We start from the raw sequence: 19,654 nt of genomic DNA on the forward strand, positions 1-19,654 counted from the left end.
CTATCTATCTATCTATCTATCTATCTATCTATCTATCTATTGACCAACAGAAAGAAAGAAAGAAAGAAAGAAAGAAAGAAAGAAAGAAAGAAAGAAAGAAAGAAAGAAAGAAAGAAAGAAAGAAAGAAAGAAAGAAAGAAAGAAAGTGAAAGCGCATACTGGAGTTAAAAAAAAAGAGCGATTCAAGCCATAGATTGTTGGGTCATTCAAACCAACAAACCATACAAAAAGTGAAAACAACTGTATTATAGGACATAATAATCAATAGTGATGTAGTACTCGAGTCCGGTCTCGGACTCGAGACCAATTTCTGCTTTCTCGGACTCGACTCGGACTCGTTCTTATAAAGACTCGGTCTTGACTCGGACTCGACCCTTCAAAGACTCGGTCTTGACTCGGACTCGGCATAGGCGGTCTCGTCCCATCACTAGAAAATTTTAATTGACTGTTCGCAACAGTGGCGTAGGCAGAAATTGTATTTTGGGCGGGCCAGTGAAAAAGTGAGTGGGCCAATAGTTTTTCCTAGAAAAAAAATTACTTAAATAATAATTAATAAGTAAATAATAATAATATATTAATAAGCATGGTTTGAAATGAATAACAACACACTCCCCAATTTCTGTTAAATCAACCATATACAATGCAGCCTGGTGGAAATTAAGCTTTTGTGCCAAAAAAATTGCAACTAATTTAAACTAAACAATGTACAGTAGGATAGCCTATAAGGCATTCAGCTATACAGTACACAACACACCAGTAACTTAAGGCGAGACAGGTGAATAGGGTAACATTTTAAAATAATAGATATTACCATAAAACTTCCTCAGTTATTCTGGAGAATGACAAACAACTAATTTTGAGAAAACAGCATTTAAAGATTTGTAATGTAAAAAATCATACTTTTTAGCAGAAACAACTATTTACAGACACAATATCTTATCAAATCATCAGCAACAACAATACAAACCACCTAAAACACATCAAAACTTATAACACAGCATTTATGGCCAACAACTGAACAGAACCCCAGTCAAAAACAGTCAAAAACACACATCAAAATGTCAGAGCACGTCACGTGATGCATCTGAACGAATCACATTGTCAGAAATTGATATCAGCCAATGAGATTTCGCTTTTAGAGTTAAATGCCCCATTGTACTTTCACGATTGGTTGCTGATTAAAGGAATTTACCATATTTGGTTCCGACAGCATTGTGTACAGGAGAAAGTAGAGAGCTTTTCAACGGTGTTTGTGTTATGACAGGTGCAGAAAGCGATCGCGGTGCAGCATATTGATTAACAACGCCAACTTTTGTTGAATTTAGGAGAAATATACAGACGCAAATAGACAAAATGTAGTAAAATAAAGACCTAAATGTGTATTTTGGATTTTTTTTTTCACCACAAGTCTGAAATAATGCATTGAAGAAGACAAATAGCCCAAAATCTTAAAATTGACCAGTGAAAAAAAACCCCGATGTTTTTGCCGTGTCTCGCCTTAAATCACTTCACGGGCAAAAATTAAGGAAATTAGTTAAACAACTGGCCTACCTTTGTTGTTTTCATTCTACAAAACAAGATGCAAGTGCCTGGGTTTAGTATTAAAAACAGAAATGATCTCATCATAGTCCAAAGAGTCACAGAGTTATTTTTCAAAGAACTAAAGGCCGCCAGAGCCCGCCGCCTAGAGAGTCTGCCTGTCGGACTCGGAACCCCTAGCAACCATAGCAACCAATTACGTTCCGGAGGGAGGCTTTCACGCATTTTATTCGGAAACAGAATTAAACACACACACCAGTCAACAATAAATCAGGTTTATATTAATATATTTTCTTAAATACATTTGAATAATAAAAATAAACTAAAAATGTATTTTGATCAAACTTGCCTGGGCGGGCCAGTGAGTTATGTGGGTGGGCCAGTGCCGCCCTGGCCCATTACTGGCTACGCGCCTGGTTCGCAAAGACCCACCCCCCTTAGTTACTGTCGCCATGTCCGACAAGCTACGCCGTTCTCACGCCACACCATGTTCTCACGCAGTGGAAAAATACATCGCGGAGCAGAGAGGAGACTGACAACACGCTGACAGACAGGACAGACCAGGTTACTTTTCGGTTACTTTTGATATTAAACATATTAAACAAAGTCTCACCTTTCAAATTTGGTCATTTTTTAAAAGAAATTTAAACAATAAATACCGTTTTGTGGCTCTTTAATGTGCCGTGACAGATCGCTGTAGAGCATCAGTTAAAGCTGCTCGTGAACCGATCATCTCTTCCTTCTAGTTAATTTATAGCCTCAAATAAACATGAACAAACATAAGAAGCAATGTTGTTTTAACCACGGAAAGGCGTCAGTAAACTCCGTGTTTCAAGTTCAAATCCTCCCATGTTAATCAGGGCTGCGTTCCAGTCCAAAATTGTCATGCCCTTCACTTGCTAACTTCCCTTCGTCTCGTTCACTCGGATGTACGTCATTGCGAGTGCCCACTACTGGCGGAAACTGCAATGGGCTGAACTGGAACGTCCTAAGCCCTTGATCACTTGGAATCAGCTGTGGAGTTGATTTATTATTTACATTTTTTTTTCCTTTAAGAATTTGTTTAATGCAGCATCCAAATGTTTATGTGTGTTTGGGTTGTTTTAAACAAAAAATATATATAATTAATATATCATAGAGTTGTCTGTTGTGGTGGTGATTAGATGAGATATGTGGTGACGTCACAATCGTACTGCATTGTGGGACATATAGGTGCCTGAAGTGTACATTTGAAGCAGACTCGCTCCCTCGGTCAAAATCGAGGGAACGAGGGTCTGTCCATATAAACTTCCCTCGTCCACTTCACGAAGTGGAACGCACTTCAAAATGGCGGCAGGGATTCCCCCGAGGGGAAGTGCTTAGGGAAGTTCGCAAGTGCGTGTCTAAAAGTGGACTGGAACGCAGCACTACTCTCCTGACTGCTTTGTCGGACAAAATGGCGGATGGCGAAGTATGATTGGTCAGATCACCTGTCAATCAAGCTCCCTGCGAAGGGTCAAATTGCTCTGCATGTCCTAACTATGATTTAAAAAATTCAGGGTGGGCTTAACATGTTGATGACAGAGCAGCACTGTTGAAGCAGTTTAGAAAAATAGGCAGAAGATGATGCATGTGGTAGGGATTTTTTTAATGATAGTAAAAGCATAGTCCATATTAAGACGTTAAGACTGCTCCTCTAAACAATTCCCAATCTAGCTTAGTCTGTAGGCCTAACTGTTGATTATTAACTGGGGTGATATTAAATCATGAATATGAAAACTGACATGTTTTTATGGTCTTGGGCTCGACTCCTAAAGACTCGGTCTCGACTCGGACTTGCTTCCTCAAAGACTCGGTCTTGACTCGGACTCGACTGAATTTGAAAACCAGCGGACTCGGTCTCGACTCGGACTCGACCCTTCAAAGACTCGGTCTTGACTCGGATTCGGCATAGGCGGTCTCGTCCCCATCACTAATAATCAATGTTTCACAAACTGTCTATGATTCACTTACAGTACATCATATGACAAAGTGAAAACCCACTTTTTTCATTAAACAGGATGTAAAATAGGGCTGTGTGATATGGACAAAAAAGCTATCACGATTTTATTTTAGCAATATTGCGATTTCAATTTTAATCACATTTTTGAAACAGTATTTCATACTTGTCTTATTGATGATATCTGCGGGCACCATATCTTTGCATAAATGATAGATTATGTGACGGCGTCGGTTATTTCTTATGCCTTTTTGAACTCTTATGTTGTGCAGTTCGCCAATGCCTTTATCAATTTTTGTTCATCTGGTTCAGAATGTGTGCCATTGTTTTTTTATGTAATCATGCACTAGGTGGACGTCTTTAACCATTGCGCTCATGTCTTTTGCAGCAACTCCCGCATGACACAGCATTTCTCCGCAGCGGCAGCGCACAAGGTAAAAGAAGTCCAACTTTTAAAAAAGCATCTCTAGACCTGCAGCGATAGTTGCAAATTGCCTGGCTATATAACACATCATCTCTCCTGTATCCAAAATATTGCCAAACCACAAATATTGATTTTTCTCATCCTGCCCTGAATTCACCTTCCACGTTTCTATGTTTTCCTTGTACTTGGCTTATACTGAGAGAAAAGTCCAAGTATATTTGGCATGTACTTGAACTCAATCTTTTGATCGAGGTATACAAGTTAAAAGTATATTGCTCACTCAAATGGAAAATAACGTGATCATCAAACATTAAACAGCGTGTAAATCAAAACTGCTTAATATTACCAAATGAAATGAAGCGTAACCCATGAAGAGAAAACGACTGTGAAGCTTTGGGGGTGTTGGACTTGATCTACTCCATCTGTGTTTTGATCATCGTTCTGAATCTGATCAAGGCGTAGTCTTTGACAAAAATGTGATTTTATAACTTTTTTGTTTAAAATGTTGCCTTTCTTTATGAAACTTACTGACATTCAAGTGCTGATAAAAAAAGAATGCATGGAGCTAATAAAATGTTTTTAAAATTAAAGTACAGTTAAAGGTATTTTTCAAGTATAAAAAATAATATCTACATTTGAACATAGTATACTGCAAGTGCAAAAATAATATATTAAACTATAAGTATAAGGTTATGTTCACTTAAAGAAAGCTTACAAGTATACTTGCAGTATAAACTACTAAACTAGTAGTTTACTGAGAGTACACTTCAGTGTGCACTTCATGAACTAAAAAATTTACTAGTATTAAAATAGTTTACTAAACTAAACTAAGTAGTTTACTACTCTTACACTTATAGTACACTTAAACGTATACTTTTATATACTAAAAGTGGGCCAATTTAGTCCCAAGCAGTAATGAAATAGTACACTTAAAAGTTTACTACAAGTACACATTGATATTAGTATACTTACTACATAAAGTATACTTAAAAATATACTTGAACATTACTTAACATTACATAAAATGAACTTGAAGTATACTTCGTTCTTTTTCGTAAGGGTATTCAGATTCCACACGGGGGCTGGCGGAAAAATCTTGCTTTCTGCGGTTTAGAAATCGCACATACTCACATCGTGATTTTATACAATTTCGATTAATTTCACAGTCCTAATGTAAAATGTAAATTACATTTTTGATGTACCCTCTATAAATCACAGGACCACAGTACAGGGGGAGGGAGTTTAATGACAGGTTTCTGTAACTAGTCACAAGAACATTTTCTGACAGCAAAATCACCATAATTAGAATGAAATATAACTGACAAGTGACTGACGTCGTGCCGTTGTATGTCAAAAACGTACATTTTCAAGTGCAGGAGAAACTGAGGTGCTTAGTTTCTTGCTTCACCATTTATTATTGAATGATTCGCGCTACAATGGACAGAAAAATAAAACTCCAAAAGTAAAGCACTTCAAGCCTTCTATTAAGTAGCATTTGAGTATGAACCAAACAATTTAAACATAACTGTTGCATGCTCACTAATAATAACCCATCTAACTGGACAGGGCTGCATTCCCCCAAAGCATTGATCATAGATATTAATGATGCACCACAATTTTCGGCAAATGAAAGTTTTCTGCTGCAATTTTAGTTTTAGCCCAATGGTTTTGGAGGGCCGAAACTCTAGAGAAGAGCATTTGGCTAAATAGGCTATATGCACTGCATTATTCATTATATTTTTTACTTAACCTGTAAGTGATGTATGTTTGTATGTCATGAAAACATGTTTTTCTATTACAGCCACTGTTTAAATACAACAACAAATTGGAGTAGAAACATAATTCTGCTGCATGTGCACTGTTTGTACAACTCCGTTTTTTTTCTTTTTTGAATGTTAATTATTAAACAATTTGATTAATCAATTGATTATTAAATAAACGTTCTTTTTGGCTTTGGTGTTTCAGTAATAATTCATTTTGGTGCATCACTAGTAGATATATTAATTTATAACTAATAAGTCAGCAGCTTTTATGACCTCATTAATTGAACGGCTACATGGAATATTTGTACTTATAAAAATCCATCTGTCACACTGCAGGAATATTTGCAAATTAATGCAATGGAAATATAAATAAATATACACATACACGAACAAGTCAAACAAGTAAAAGTAGGCTACACCTCAGAGAACTAAAAATATGAAAGAAAATTAGGTGCACACATAGACAGCATATAGACATGTGTGACCTTTGCCATACATTCACAGCCCATCACCATCCATGTCACACAGGGTCGACAGCCCTCCCCCAACAGTTTCATCAGCAGCACTAATCATCTCATCACGGCTTTAACCCAGACAAACACACACACACACACACACACACAACCAGGGCATGTGTGGCATCCAACAATGAGCACAGGAGAAACCACAAAGCAATAGTAAAACATTCATCCTACCATAACTCTTAAGAGGAATGGCAACTGTGTTTATTTAATCAGGTTAGCTAAATTCCTATTTCTTACGAACCTAAAAGATAATGAAATGACCCTACAGTGTTGACGCATCATTCAATAGAATAACCATGGAAACTGAATCATATATCAACAACCTTTGAGTCTATGATTTCAGAATGAGGGCAGTGGGTAGAAAGATCTGGTCATTGCACTGTAATATCTGTCATGTTTTACCATACGCCTTCTATATTGATTTATAAGAGCTTTGAGTTACCAATATAATAAACAATTCAATAGATGACAATTTTAATAACTTGAATTGAGAATCCTCCTTTTAAACTTTGTTATATGATTTAGCCAAATTTGTGAACAGTCAAAATACTTGTGCAAATACTCTTTTTTAATTAATAAACATAATTTGACCAATTTGTCCTCAGCAACAACCTAACCTAAAGCCACCCAAAAATGAAAATGATCCCATAATTTACTCACCTTCAAGACATCCACATAGGTGTTTATGACTTTCTTTTTTCAGCCAAACACAATCGGAGTTATTTAAAAAATATCCTCGCTCTTCCAAGTTTTATAATGGGAGTGAGTAGCGCCAGAGATTCTGAAGCCCAAAAAAAGCACATCCATCCATCATAAAAGTAATCCATACGGCTCCAGGGTGTCAATGAAGGCCTTCTGATGGGAAGCGATGCTTTTTTGTAAGAAAAATATCCACATTTATAACTTTATAAATTATAATCACTGGCTCCCAGTAACGGTGGACGCGAGTCTAGTTCCGGCGGAAGAGTGACCTCTGACCCTACGCATGACGTATTGATGAACAACGCGGAAGCGCAGGGGACAGAGCAAAACAAAACATCAGTCACTAATTAGAAGTCTAAAACGAGAATTTGTCGGAGGATTTCGATATACTGTTTGTTGCCCAGCCCTATTTGTTTATAGAGGCGTCTAACTCTCACCTAAGCTTATGCTACTGAAGGATTCCAAATTTAAGAATCTATTTGAAATATGCTTCATTACATAACATCACGGTGAAGAATACTGATTTTAGCATTTGAGGTTTTAATTTAGATAGTATATAAACTGAGAATGTGATTATTGAGTTTACAGCAAGATATTCCTGCCCGACCTGTTTTTCCTTTGTAAGTTAAATGAGTCAGATCATGGAGACGCTAACCTATTGTCTTTAATGGCTCTTGGAGCAAGAGCCACAGTCCAGACGTTGAATCGTTTGGCTGATTTCCATATGCATTTGAGTGGTTATGCTGATTAAATTGAGACTGCCGGTCTGGGGCGGGTTCCTTAACCTGTATACTCATTTACATGCTTTGTTTGAATTTGTCTCCACCTTCAAAAGTCCCTCCTCCTAAAATGCCTATAAGACACCATGTAAAGTTATGTTAGATTAGATCATGTTGGAAGTACTGCAGCCACGTACAGAGGAGTTCTCAATAAAGAATAACTTCTGTTGAACGCGATCCCAACTGTCTCCTGGTTTTGCGTCGATGAAAGAAAACTTTCCAACACTACATTCTACATCCTACATCATACGTCAGGTCAGAGGTCACTCTTCTGCCTAAACTCATCTAGCCTTTACTGGACACTTCTGCCTGAACACTGGCCTTTGCTGGAAGCCAATGATTATAGTTATAAATATTTTTGTACAAAAACGCATTGCTTCACTTCAGAAGGCTTTTATTAACCCCCTGCAGCCGAATGATGAATGGATGTGCTTTTTTGGGCTTCAAAATCTCCCATTATAAAACCTGGAAGAGCAAGGATATGTTTTAATATAACTCCGATTGTGTTTGGCTAAAAGAAGAATGTCATATACACCTAAGATGGCTTGATGGCGAGTAAATTATGGGATAATTTTCATTTTTGAGTGAACAATTCCTTTAAATTTCCGTTAAAACAGATTGGTAATCACACATTTTTTTGACCCAAATGACCAATTTGTATACTCTACATACTAAAAATAATTATGCTGAAACTATGAACCATAGTAAAACCTGCTAAAGTGTCAATTTAAATCATGATAGAATGGTGAGCAGAAATGTATTTGCATACAGCTGTGAGTGCAGCACACCTAGACAACATGATTAATAAAAGAGGAAGAGATGTGCAGGAAACTGTGCAGGAACATCATTTGTTTTTGCATGTGTGATATCTTGTAGCAGATTTACATTAACTGAAACATCAATCTCTTCTACACAAAACTTGTCTAATTTTATGGTCATTTTTTGGACAAGTAGTATAAATCAATAACCACTTTAGTTGTATAAATAAACAGCGAGGACATTTTTTCTAATTTCTCCTTTTATGCTCAACCAAAAAATAAAAGGTTAAAAATAAATAATAATCACACAGGTTGCGAACAGCAGGGTGCATACATTATGATACATTTTTTGGAGGGTTAATTTTTCCTTTCAGTGTTAACATTAAAGACAACATTCTGTCTTTAGTACCACTAAAAATATCATGAGCCACTGCCTTCCTGTATGCAAACCAGGACACTGGGCCAATCAGCTTCCTGAGGACGCCTCTCTGCTTCAGTGTGTGATTTAAAGCCCGAGAAGACAAAATGATCTTGTTTATAATCTGCATTTCCTATCACAGTCTAATTTTGGTTAAGACAAACAATAATACACAATGTTTGTCTGAAATGATGTGTTGATTCAGACAAACTGCTGGCTTGGAAGTAGTGCAGTGTTACAGAAAACTGCTATTACAACTGTGTGTGTATGTGTGTGTGGCAGCAACCTTAACTGATTATATACATTACAGAGATCATTAAAATTGCAATCACTGAGTGATTTACAATAGGAGAGCAGAGAGCACCAGCAAGGTCTGTCTAGCTGTCGAAAAGATTAACATTACAGAACTCTCTCTCTCTCTCTCTCTCACACACACACACACACACACACACACACACACACACACACACACACACACACACACACACACACACACACACACACACACGTCTTCTCATATCAGAGTGGCATATTTTCCTTGAATAGGCGTCAGTGCACAGTCTGCAAGTGTAGATAAACTCTTTCCAGACATGCAGGAAGGGAGCAGGGCTGTCACGTTACAATTAATTACCACAAAAAGAATGGCTTGTATAATAATGTTTAGGCATTCTGAATCTGAAATATGGTGGTGAATCATTATGATACAATTAATGTGAATAAACCTCAATAAAAGCGTCTGCTTACTGATTAGATGTAAATAGTGATAAATGGTAGGCCTAACTGTGATATTTCTAAACACGTCGGCTACAGGTGAATTCAAGTCAGGTGACCTGAAGCATCTGAACACACTACTTGCTTGAGCTTCAGTCGAATATGGCTTAAATAATAACAACATATTTTAATCATAAAGTTCATTATTTAAAATACCAGAACAGTAGGCTAGTTTGTAACTTATCGTAAGGCTAAATATTAATGTGATGCATATCATCACAAACTTACAACCATACGAATGTTTTCTAGTTATGTCTTTTATGAAGAAATGCTTATTCATTGAAAAAAATAAAACAGGTTGTCTGCTATGCCATGTAAAAAGTTATAGAAGCATGTTGCATGCCGCATAATGTATCACAATACTGTTTAAAAATGCACATGTTAATGGCATCGCAGATAGCAGCAACACAACGTTGGGAAAGTGCATCTCTCTGGGTGCCTTCTTTTCTCTCTATGTCTAAAAATACTTACGCGTTCTCCATGTCTGCACTCCTGCTCAAGCCGATTAATTCCAGGAAACAAAACCGTCAGATTGTCTGTCCACTCATCTTTCTCAAAATGAAACGTGAGTCCCGAATAACAAACTCACTGTACCGTCAGCTACTGTCAAAAGCCAAACGGAGGAGCTGTAGAAAGTGACCAATCAGAGCGGCTTGGATGAATGTCAGGGCGGAGTTACCGTCACTAGCCGCGACTTATGGCCAATCGTAAAGGTCTATTTTAAATGAAGTGTTTTTTTAGAGGTTAAACTCTCACTGACCACGCAGCAGGGATGAGAGGATTTAAACAGTTCAGGTTGTGTGTGTGTGTGTGTGTGTGTGTGTGTGTGTGTGTGTGTGTGTGTGTGTGTGTGTGTGGATGCAAATTTGTACCCAGAAGTGAGCTAAATCTGACAAAATCTCCTGAATCCTAACCCTCCTTTTGGGGTCGTTTTCATTTGTAAAAACGATAGGCCTATAAAAATGATTATTATTATTTATTTTTTAATTAAATTAAATTGTATATTTAGTTTTCTTCAAATGCTACACACATTAAAATTAACTTGCTATAGGCTACACTTGTTTTCACGCATGCACCAATCTGTACAGTAGGCTATATGCACTATGCCTAATAAAGTCCATCAAATAATTTTGCCAGATGTCAGTGTCCCTGTGTTTCATTGTGTTTATTCCCTGGCTGTTTCCCTATGACCCAGTTCCCCAGTGTGTCTGATTAGTTATCCCGTTCACCTGTTGTCTTGTTAATTAACTCATTAGTCCCTGTGTATTTAAGCCCTTTGTTCTAATCAGTTCCTTGTACTGTCTACGTTGATATTGTGGTGTGTTATCGGTTCCCCTGAGTTTTAGCTGCCTGTTCAGTGAGTTATTGTATTGAAGTCTGTTTCTTGATTCCAGATTCCTTCGTCTTTGTTATCTACTTCCATAGGCTACTAGGCTACCACCTGTGACACAATCGGGTTATTATTCAGTATTTCCATAAATTAGTTGCACATTTTAGATATCTTTGCTTTCATTAAAACCTATAAGTAGTTGTTGAAATCATTCAATTTGCATTCAGTGTTGCTATGACGTATCTTCAATTAAAATATGGGTAATTAAATATGTAAATATTCAAATACCTATAAAAGTCACAGAATAATTTAACTTTTCAGTTGAATCTCTTTTACTAGGATTCTGCTTTGTCATCGGTTATTCAGTTGTTCAACTAAATTGATTTCAACAAAATTCATTTTTAAATGGAAAAGTTGATTTAGTATTTTACATTAATGACACAATTTAAAAATATATGAAAAGTAATTTATACATTCTGTAAGTTTTTCCAGGGGCTTCTTACCCCAGGTATATTCCTGCACATGTTAAACTTATATCTAAATATGTTACATTTTAAAAGTAAATGCACATTGTTATTAAAGGGGTATCATCCCCCTACCCTACATATCTCTCCTGAGTTTAAAGGTGCAATAGGTGATCTGTGAAATTAGCCTGCTAGCATTGAAAGCATATGATCCTGCAAATCACTGTCCAAAGCCACTGCAATGACTGAATAAACATTTCATGGTCTTATGCCTTCCACAGACAATATATATTTATAAAAATATATTTAGACTGCGTTACATAGTGATTTCTATCAGGATATAAGGAGACTTTCAACTAGCATAACAAAAAAAAGTTCAGTTATTGCTCCTTTAACAGAATTAGTCTGGAAAATCTGTGATCTCCAAACACCTTATAGATCATTAAATATTACCTATTTATATATATATATATATATATATTATATATATATATATATATATATATATATATATATATATATATATATATATATATATATATATATATATATATAATAATACATATTTGTCAGTTGCCACATGACTGAATAAATTGCTGACACAATTGAGACGATCTCATTTGTGTCTTAAAATAATATATAGTAGGCTATACTATTTAAAGAGGCAATTAAAGACAGATTATATATATATATATATATATATATATATATATATATATATATATATATATATATATATATATATATATAAAAATACATGTTGTATCATTGAATCGTTTACATGAGCCATTGTTGATTGGATAAATATATATATTTAATTTGTTTGAATTTCTGTTATTAATAGAATGTCTTATTTTTCATTGTTTTGTTTTTTTTAGGTCTAAGTGATGCTCTGCTGCCCTCTTCGTTTGTATCCAAACATTCAGCCTAAATATTCTAATGCGATTATTCGAAAATAAGCTAACTTGAATAAAATAATAATAATAATATATATATAAAAAAAAATAGAAATCGTTTATGGTGTTTTACCTGGTGTAGGCTAATGCTGGAAAATAATTTAGAAAACTTTAGATTTTTTTGTACTATTGGTGGTGTTATTTCTATTGCCAACTGCATATTGAGTCGTCAGTCCATACTTTGCAGTCCATTCTTAACTACATGTGTGTGTGTGCTTTATACTACTTAAGAGTTCTTTGGTTTGTAGTAGGCCTACAACAGTAGACCGTGTAATATTCGACGCCATAGTGGACACGTTAAACTGCAGTTATGCTCTTGTATTTGCATAAACATTTTGTTACTGTTATAACGTCATGCAATGAACACAGTGTTGCTGTAGCCTGTATAGTAGGCTATTTTAATTCTTGTTTGTGACTGGGACGAACAATATTATATCCCAGTGAACGCAAATATACAGAAATACATAAAATAATTATTAATTTGTGTTTAGATTTATACCTCTAAAACATTTTTCTGAAACATTCTGAAACAGAAAGATCGATGAGAGAGCCAGCCAAGAGGTAAATTAAAACGGTTGGTTTAGTAACCCAAAATTTGAATCCATAATATTAATGTTACATACAAATAGTCTACATAAGAATGCATCACTAATTCTGGTCTAGCCTCTCTATTTCTGTGCATGATTCTCTCCATCTAGAGAATGGAGTTTGACCACACAATGGAAAATATGGCAAGAATGGTCATGCGAAAACATTAAATTAACATGGTAACTTTCTATTTCAAACACTAAATCACATGCACAATTCAACAATTCTTACCTCAGTCCTGTCCAAACAAGATAAATATCTATTATGCCATCTAGTGGTACAACTGTGCATACTGAAGGATCTGGAGTTAAACAATTAAAGAGAAGAGGTTTGGACTTTTGCAACTCTTCACCTAAACAATTTGCTCATTTTCAACACATGGACATTTACTTTTCTTTCTACATTCACAGATCCTAAAATTCACTTTGTCATTTTTCGTCCTCTTGGTCAACAGGGTAAGCTGCTTTCCTCTGAGAATGCCATTCAACTGCTACATTAACATCCAGTTGTTGTCTTTCTTCCAGCTGATAGCTTTGGCATGTTTTTCACTAATAAGCTGGTGACCATCTGCAACAATTTCTCTACGCTCCACAACCAGCGACTGCTCTTAGCAATCTGTTGTCTTTCATGAAGACTGACGTTTCTCCACCTATTCTACCAACTCACCTCAAGACCATATTTTGCAAGATACAGCATTTCTCCATCTCTCACATACTGTACATCAACAACAACTACATCAACAACAAATTTTCTGTAAAAAAAAAACACATTAAACTTGAAAAGATGCATTTCACCTTTACTTGTACATTTCCTGATGACTGCCACTGAATGTCACATTGGTTTAAATTGTGTGCTAAAGGAATAAATATAAATTTGACTTATCTGTCCTGTGGTAATATTTTGCAATTTGAGTACAAGTGAATTAGGGGCAGTAAAAAAGAGATTTACTGATAGAATGATGAATCAATTTATTCATCATTCATTAACCTGGCAAGGCTGTGTGTGGGACATGAAAACAGTTAGAGGAAATCTTTCCTGGCATCAATGACAGCCTAAAAAAAAAAAAAACAGAGATACACTTGAACTTTACTTCCTAAAAAAAAAATCCCCCATAAATCACTGTAAACGTAGAGGATAACTGTTTGTTTCTCATACACAGTTATTTATAATTCTCTAAATAAACAATACATCAGAAAATTCTGATCTGACCTCAGAGTAAACACTGACCATACACCGGACATAATAGCTTTGGCTAATTTTATTAGTAGCCAAAAACAATCAAAATAAAATTGTTACAGGAGGGACTTTTGCATTCCTTTCACGAGTTAATTTGCCCATATAATCTTTAAGCTAATAAGGTTAAGTGTATTTGGCTTGCTGTCTGCAGTGGAGGGGCTTGAGGAAGCAGCTTCAACTCGAGCTTAGATATCCCTCCAGTGGGACTAATGCCTGGATGACGAGTATGGTGGTAGCAAGATGCCTAAATTATGTTGGTGGAGTTGAGGAGGTGGAGGGATGCCAAAACAGCTGCAAGGCGAGCGGCTGCTTATATGCTCCGGCTGTTAATTGAAAGATTAGATGGGTTCACTCCTCCCGCAATTACGTTTGTGAACTAAGAACTTTTAAGAACTTTAGCCAGTATTCTGAGAAAGTACAGTAAAGGGTGCTGAAGGTAAAGAGGTCAATTTTTTTATCCAATAATAAAGCCCAGCTTAGTATGTCTCCAATCAACATCTTTTTAGCATAGCCTAATACTGATAAACACACACACAAAAAGAAAACACAAGTGGTCTACATTAATCTTGATGATTCATAAAGTAGAATAAAGCAAGGCTGACTTCAGAGTTGATCAATGCTATACAACACAATTTCTCTAGCTGAACGGTAGAAGCACTAAAAGAGAGGTCTAATGCGCAACAGAAAAAGCTCTTTCCGTCCATTCAATATTTAAACAGACCTTGATGTAGGGAGATGGGCATGATGTTTTTTTCAGTTATTTTTAGTCTCTCAGTTATCAGGCAGTATTTAAACCAAACTGGACATAATATATATTCTATGAATAAGTATTATCTTTACCAAGAATGTTAGTCAAATGTTAATTATTTTGCGCTCTTAATCAAACGCGAAGCAACATTGTTATAATAAAAAAATCTACATTTAGAACTGATCGTGAGAGGTATTTTTTTTTTTTAGTTTAGCTGATAGTCCTAGCAGAAACTATTTAAGACATAAACACCAAAATCATCCAAGCATAAAAGAGAGGAATAAGCCTTTGTACATGTATGGGTATGCATGTAAATACATTTAACATTTAAACATGCATTTAACTACTATGTACTTGTGTCAAAAATGCAATTTAGTATGTACTTATTGGGTTCATGTTGTAATGTAACACTTTTTCTGCTATGAAGGTGAGATACAAGTTAGTGACAGATTTCATGGTATGGTTAGTTTTAAGGGTCAAGAGTAATTATAGATGTAATTAATGAAATAAATTTAAGCTGTAATTATGCAGGTATTTAAAAAAAATATATATACTGTAAGTACAATGTAAAAACATGTATGTACAAAAAAAGTGCATTTTATCAACTGATTAATTTAAATCACTGTACAGATTTACACTTAATATAAAGTGGGAAAAGCAAACAAGCTGTACCTTTGCAGACAGATGACCAGATTAAATGACCAGGTCAGTCATTTAATCTATCTACACAATGACATTGACATTCATCACCAACACAATGTGAATCTAAAGCCCAAGTCAAGAGTAAATAAACCATTTTGAATGTGTTTGTGCAAACGTTTTTTGTGTATGTACAGTATGTGTTTGGCTCAATATACAACTGAAAACAAGTTGTCAAAACATCATCAAATTCAATCAATTCACACATATCGTTTTAAAAGTTTTAGCGTAATGATGTGATGGAGGACATCTGTGAGAAAAACATTTTCATACATCTTTAAAATGATTACATGAGCATGGCATGCGTTAGAAATGTTTAAAACTTACGCTTACTATGTAGGTACCCAGAAGTCCTAAGAGTCCTTTTTTCATTGAATTATAACGGTCTTGTTGAGAGAATAACTATTCGCACTGCCTACAGCATTCAAAGTGAACATGTCATCTTGCTGAGTCTCACTAGGATGCTTCATGTAAGACCAATTTTATGAATTATTCAGCTGTTCGTGAGGAGGGCGGAAAATATAAATAAATCATAGATTAGCCTTGTTAGAATAAGAAGAATAAAAACAGAATAAGACTGTTTTAAAAAATAAAATCAATGTTGCAAGATTTTGTCTTGTGACAGATAGGTGTGTTGTTTCTTTCATATTAATTCAGACCTTCCTCTTGAGCTGGCAGACATTCTAATTTCCAGAATATTTTTAGTCAGTGATTTAAAAGTTGAACAACTAAAGTGAACACATCATTTATTTGTGGTGAAGGAGTGGATTCTGGAATCCACTGCTGCTTCAATGTATATCTAATGAGTGATTATAATCAAGATATTAATCAATAGTTTTCCTTCTATATATCACATGAGTTGAATGACTTTATGAGATTTTACTTGTTATAGAAGTTACCAATGTGATTACTGAAATGTTTTTTCATGTATTCTCTAATGTCTGTATTAAATATCTGAGAGGTGACCTGGCCTATGTCAGGAATGCAGTAACAGTGTTTGCTTATTCAGCTCAGCTTCCAGAAGTGAAATATGGACTTGTTTTGTTTGAGAAAGGTCTTCAACGTGTTAATATATATATATATATATATATATATATATATATATATATATATATATATATATACACACTCACCAAAAGGATTATTAGGAACACCTGTTCAATTTCTCATTAATGCAATTATCGAATCAACCAATCACATGGCAGTTGCTTCAATGTAATTAGGGGTGTGGTCCTGGTCAAGACAATCTCCTGAACTCCAGAATGGGAAAGAAAGGTGATTTAAGCAATTTTGAGCGTGGCATGGTTGTTGGTGCCAGACGGGCCGGTCTGAGTATTTCACAATCTGCTCAGTTACTGGGATTTTCACGCACAACCATTTCTAGGGTTTACAAAGAATGGTGTGAAAAGGGAAAAACATCCAGTATGCGGCAGTCCTGTGGGCGAAAATGCCTTGTTGATGCTAGAGGTCAGAGGAGAATGGGCCGACTGATTCAAGCTGATAGAAGAGCAACTTTGACTGAAATAACCACTCGTTATAACCGAGGTATGCAGCAAAGCATTTGTGAAGCCCCACAACACACACAACCTTGAGGCGGATGGGCTACAACAGCAGAAGACCCCACCGGGTACCACTCATCTCCACTACAAATAGGAAAAAGAGGCTACAATTTGCACGAGCTCACCAAAATTGGACAGTTGAAGACTGGGAAAAATGTTGCCTGGTCTGATGAGTCTCGATTTCTGTTGAGACATTCAGATGGTAGAGTCAGAATTTAGCGTAAACAGAATGAGAACATGGATCCATCATGCCTTGTTACCACTGTGCAGGCTGGTGGTGGTGGTGTAATGGTGTGGGGGATGTTTTCTTGGCACACTTTAGGTCCCTTAGTGCCAATTGGGCATTGTTTAAATGCCACGGCCTACCTGAGCATTGTTTCTGACCATGTCCATCCCTTTATGACCACCATGTACTCATCCTCTGATGGCTACTTCCAGCAGGATAATGCACCATGTCACAAAGCTCGAATCATGTCAAATTGGTTTCTTGAACATGACAATGAGTTCACTGTACTAAAATGGCCCCCACAGTCACCAGATCTCAACCCAATAGAGCATCTTTGGGATGTGGTGGAACGGGAGCTTCGTGCTCTGGATGTGCATCCCACAAATCTCCATCAACTGCAAGATGCTATCCTATCAATATGGGCCAACATTTCTAAAGAATGCTTTCAGCACCTTGTTGAATCAATGCCACATAGAATTAAAGCAGTTCTGAAGGCGAAAGGGGGTCAAACACAGTATTAGAATGGTGTTCCTAATAATCCTTTAGGTGAGTGTATATATGTTCTTCTAGCTCACCATGACGACTATAGGTCACAAGGGTCAGTGGAACCAATTTGAAGTGACTATTTCTTAGCTAAAGCCTTTACTTTACTGTTAGATTAAAGTGTCCTCTCATTGAGAGAAAGAACATGTTATCTGGATGTTTTGAGAAGACTCTCCTGTTTATAGATAGAGTCTGGCCAAATCCAACTTTGAAGAAGCTGTGTGTGTTAGTATTCTTGGTCACAGGTTGAGGAACGAGTGGCATTATTGGAGATTGACTGACATGTTGGCGCCTAGAGCCACTTGTACCTAACTCAGGGTCCTGGTGGCAGCCGTACAGACTATGGAGATATACTTCAGTCTATCTGTCCATGTGTGGAATTTTACTACGCTTATCTATTTCTTAGCCAATCAGAATAATTCAACCTGAAGAAATGACATAGCTTAGGCCTTGGTGTAGGGTATAATCGCTGTGATCTTTGTAACTGTAAGCGGGATGGCCTACGAACTCCTTGTGAGTCTTGAAGCTGATTTCTGCCTAATGAAACTGCAAACTATCTTCAGTAAAAAATGTCTTTAATTTATTATAATTCTTGTCTTAAATTGACTGCATTTCTAACTCCTGGTCTTAATCAATCATATCCTTGGGTCTTTAACTGTAAATCCTATAAACAGTGGTGAGATACTGTCGTAGATTTTTCCCTAAACCTAACTTAGTCCTATCTCATCTGACCTAAGTCGGGGCCGTCTCCAATCGACGATCTCCCTGGGCCGTCTCCAATCGACGATCTCTACCGTCTCCAATCGACGCTTAATATATAGTCTACCTAACTAACTTGCTTCCCTAACTAGCTTTCTTCCTGCGCAGGAATAATTGACAAACAGAACTTAGCAAATGTCCTTTAAATGCTTTAATCACGGCCGGAGGATCTCTCGAGCAGTTCTCAGAGAATCTCCCCCAAGAAGCAAGGCCAGAGGATCTCAGACGAATTCCATTGAGAATCCCACCAACTAAAAGAACACAACAGTTTTTATAGAATAAGGAGGTATGGCAAAAATGTCATACTGCATTACATAATTTCCCCACAATTTGATTGGTTTTCATAGACAAACCCTTCTGTTACCAGGTAAAGCAAACTTTGTTTTAATGATTACTTCATTGTTAATCACAAGGTTCAAATTTAGTCATCTGTCTAGTTTCAATTCCCAAACTTGTTATTTATACACTCGCACAACCAAAGTAAAAGGAGTATGGCAACACAACATACAACATTCAAAAACACAGGACAGAATGTTTAGTACATTGTGTTTCAAAGTGTTATCAGGCCTGAAAAGAGAAGTAACGTTAGATGTTAGAAACATGGTTAGTTTAATATACAGTTTACTATTTTATCTATTAAAATCTACCACAATACATAAACAGAGCAATTATCAAATATAGAATATAAAATCTTAACTATATTTTTTTATAACAGCAGCTACCATCTATCACAGTAAGAGGAACAAAACATATTACTTAACATAAATATCTCAAATTATACAATAGTTGTTAAGATATATTTCTTAGAACATTTGTTCAAAGTTATGTGGTCTTTAACAACATTATCAAAACGTTAGCACAAAAAAAATATTTATACATTGTTATGGAAT

At 36.0% G+C, this 19,654-nt stretch overlaps 1 protein-coding gene across 2 annotated transcripts in view; it reads right to left on the bottom strand.

Moving 5' to 3' along the window:
- trim2a (tripartite motif containing 2a) overlaps positions 1-10,275 on the bottom strand; it is a 41,515-nt gene extending 31,240 nt beyond the window's left edge. Inside the window, exon 1 of one of the 2 annotated variants that reach the window (XM_081362079.1) lies at positions 10,128-10,275. The gene's annotated coding sequence lies outside the window, so the exon portion shown is untranslated. The remainder of the gene's footprint in view (positions 1-10,127) is intronic. The other variant, XM_081362080.1, reaches the window with a different exon arrangement.
- Positions 10,276-19,654: the final 9,379 nt, after the last annotated feature.

The sequence above is a fragment of the Scardinius erythrophthalmus genome, assembly GCF_964197995.2.
Source record: "Scardinius erythrophthalmus genome assembly, chromosome: 3".
NCBI classification, from domain to species: Eukaryota; Metazoa; Chordata; class Actinopteri; order Cypriniformes; family Leuciscidae; genus Scardinius; species Scardinius erythrophthalmus.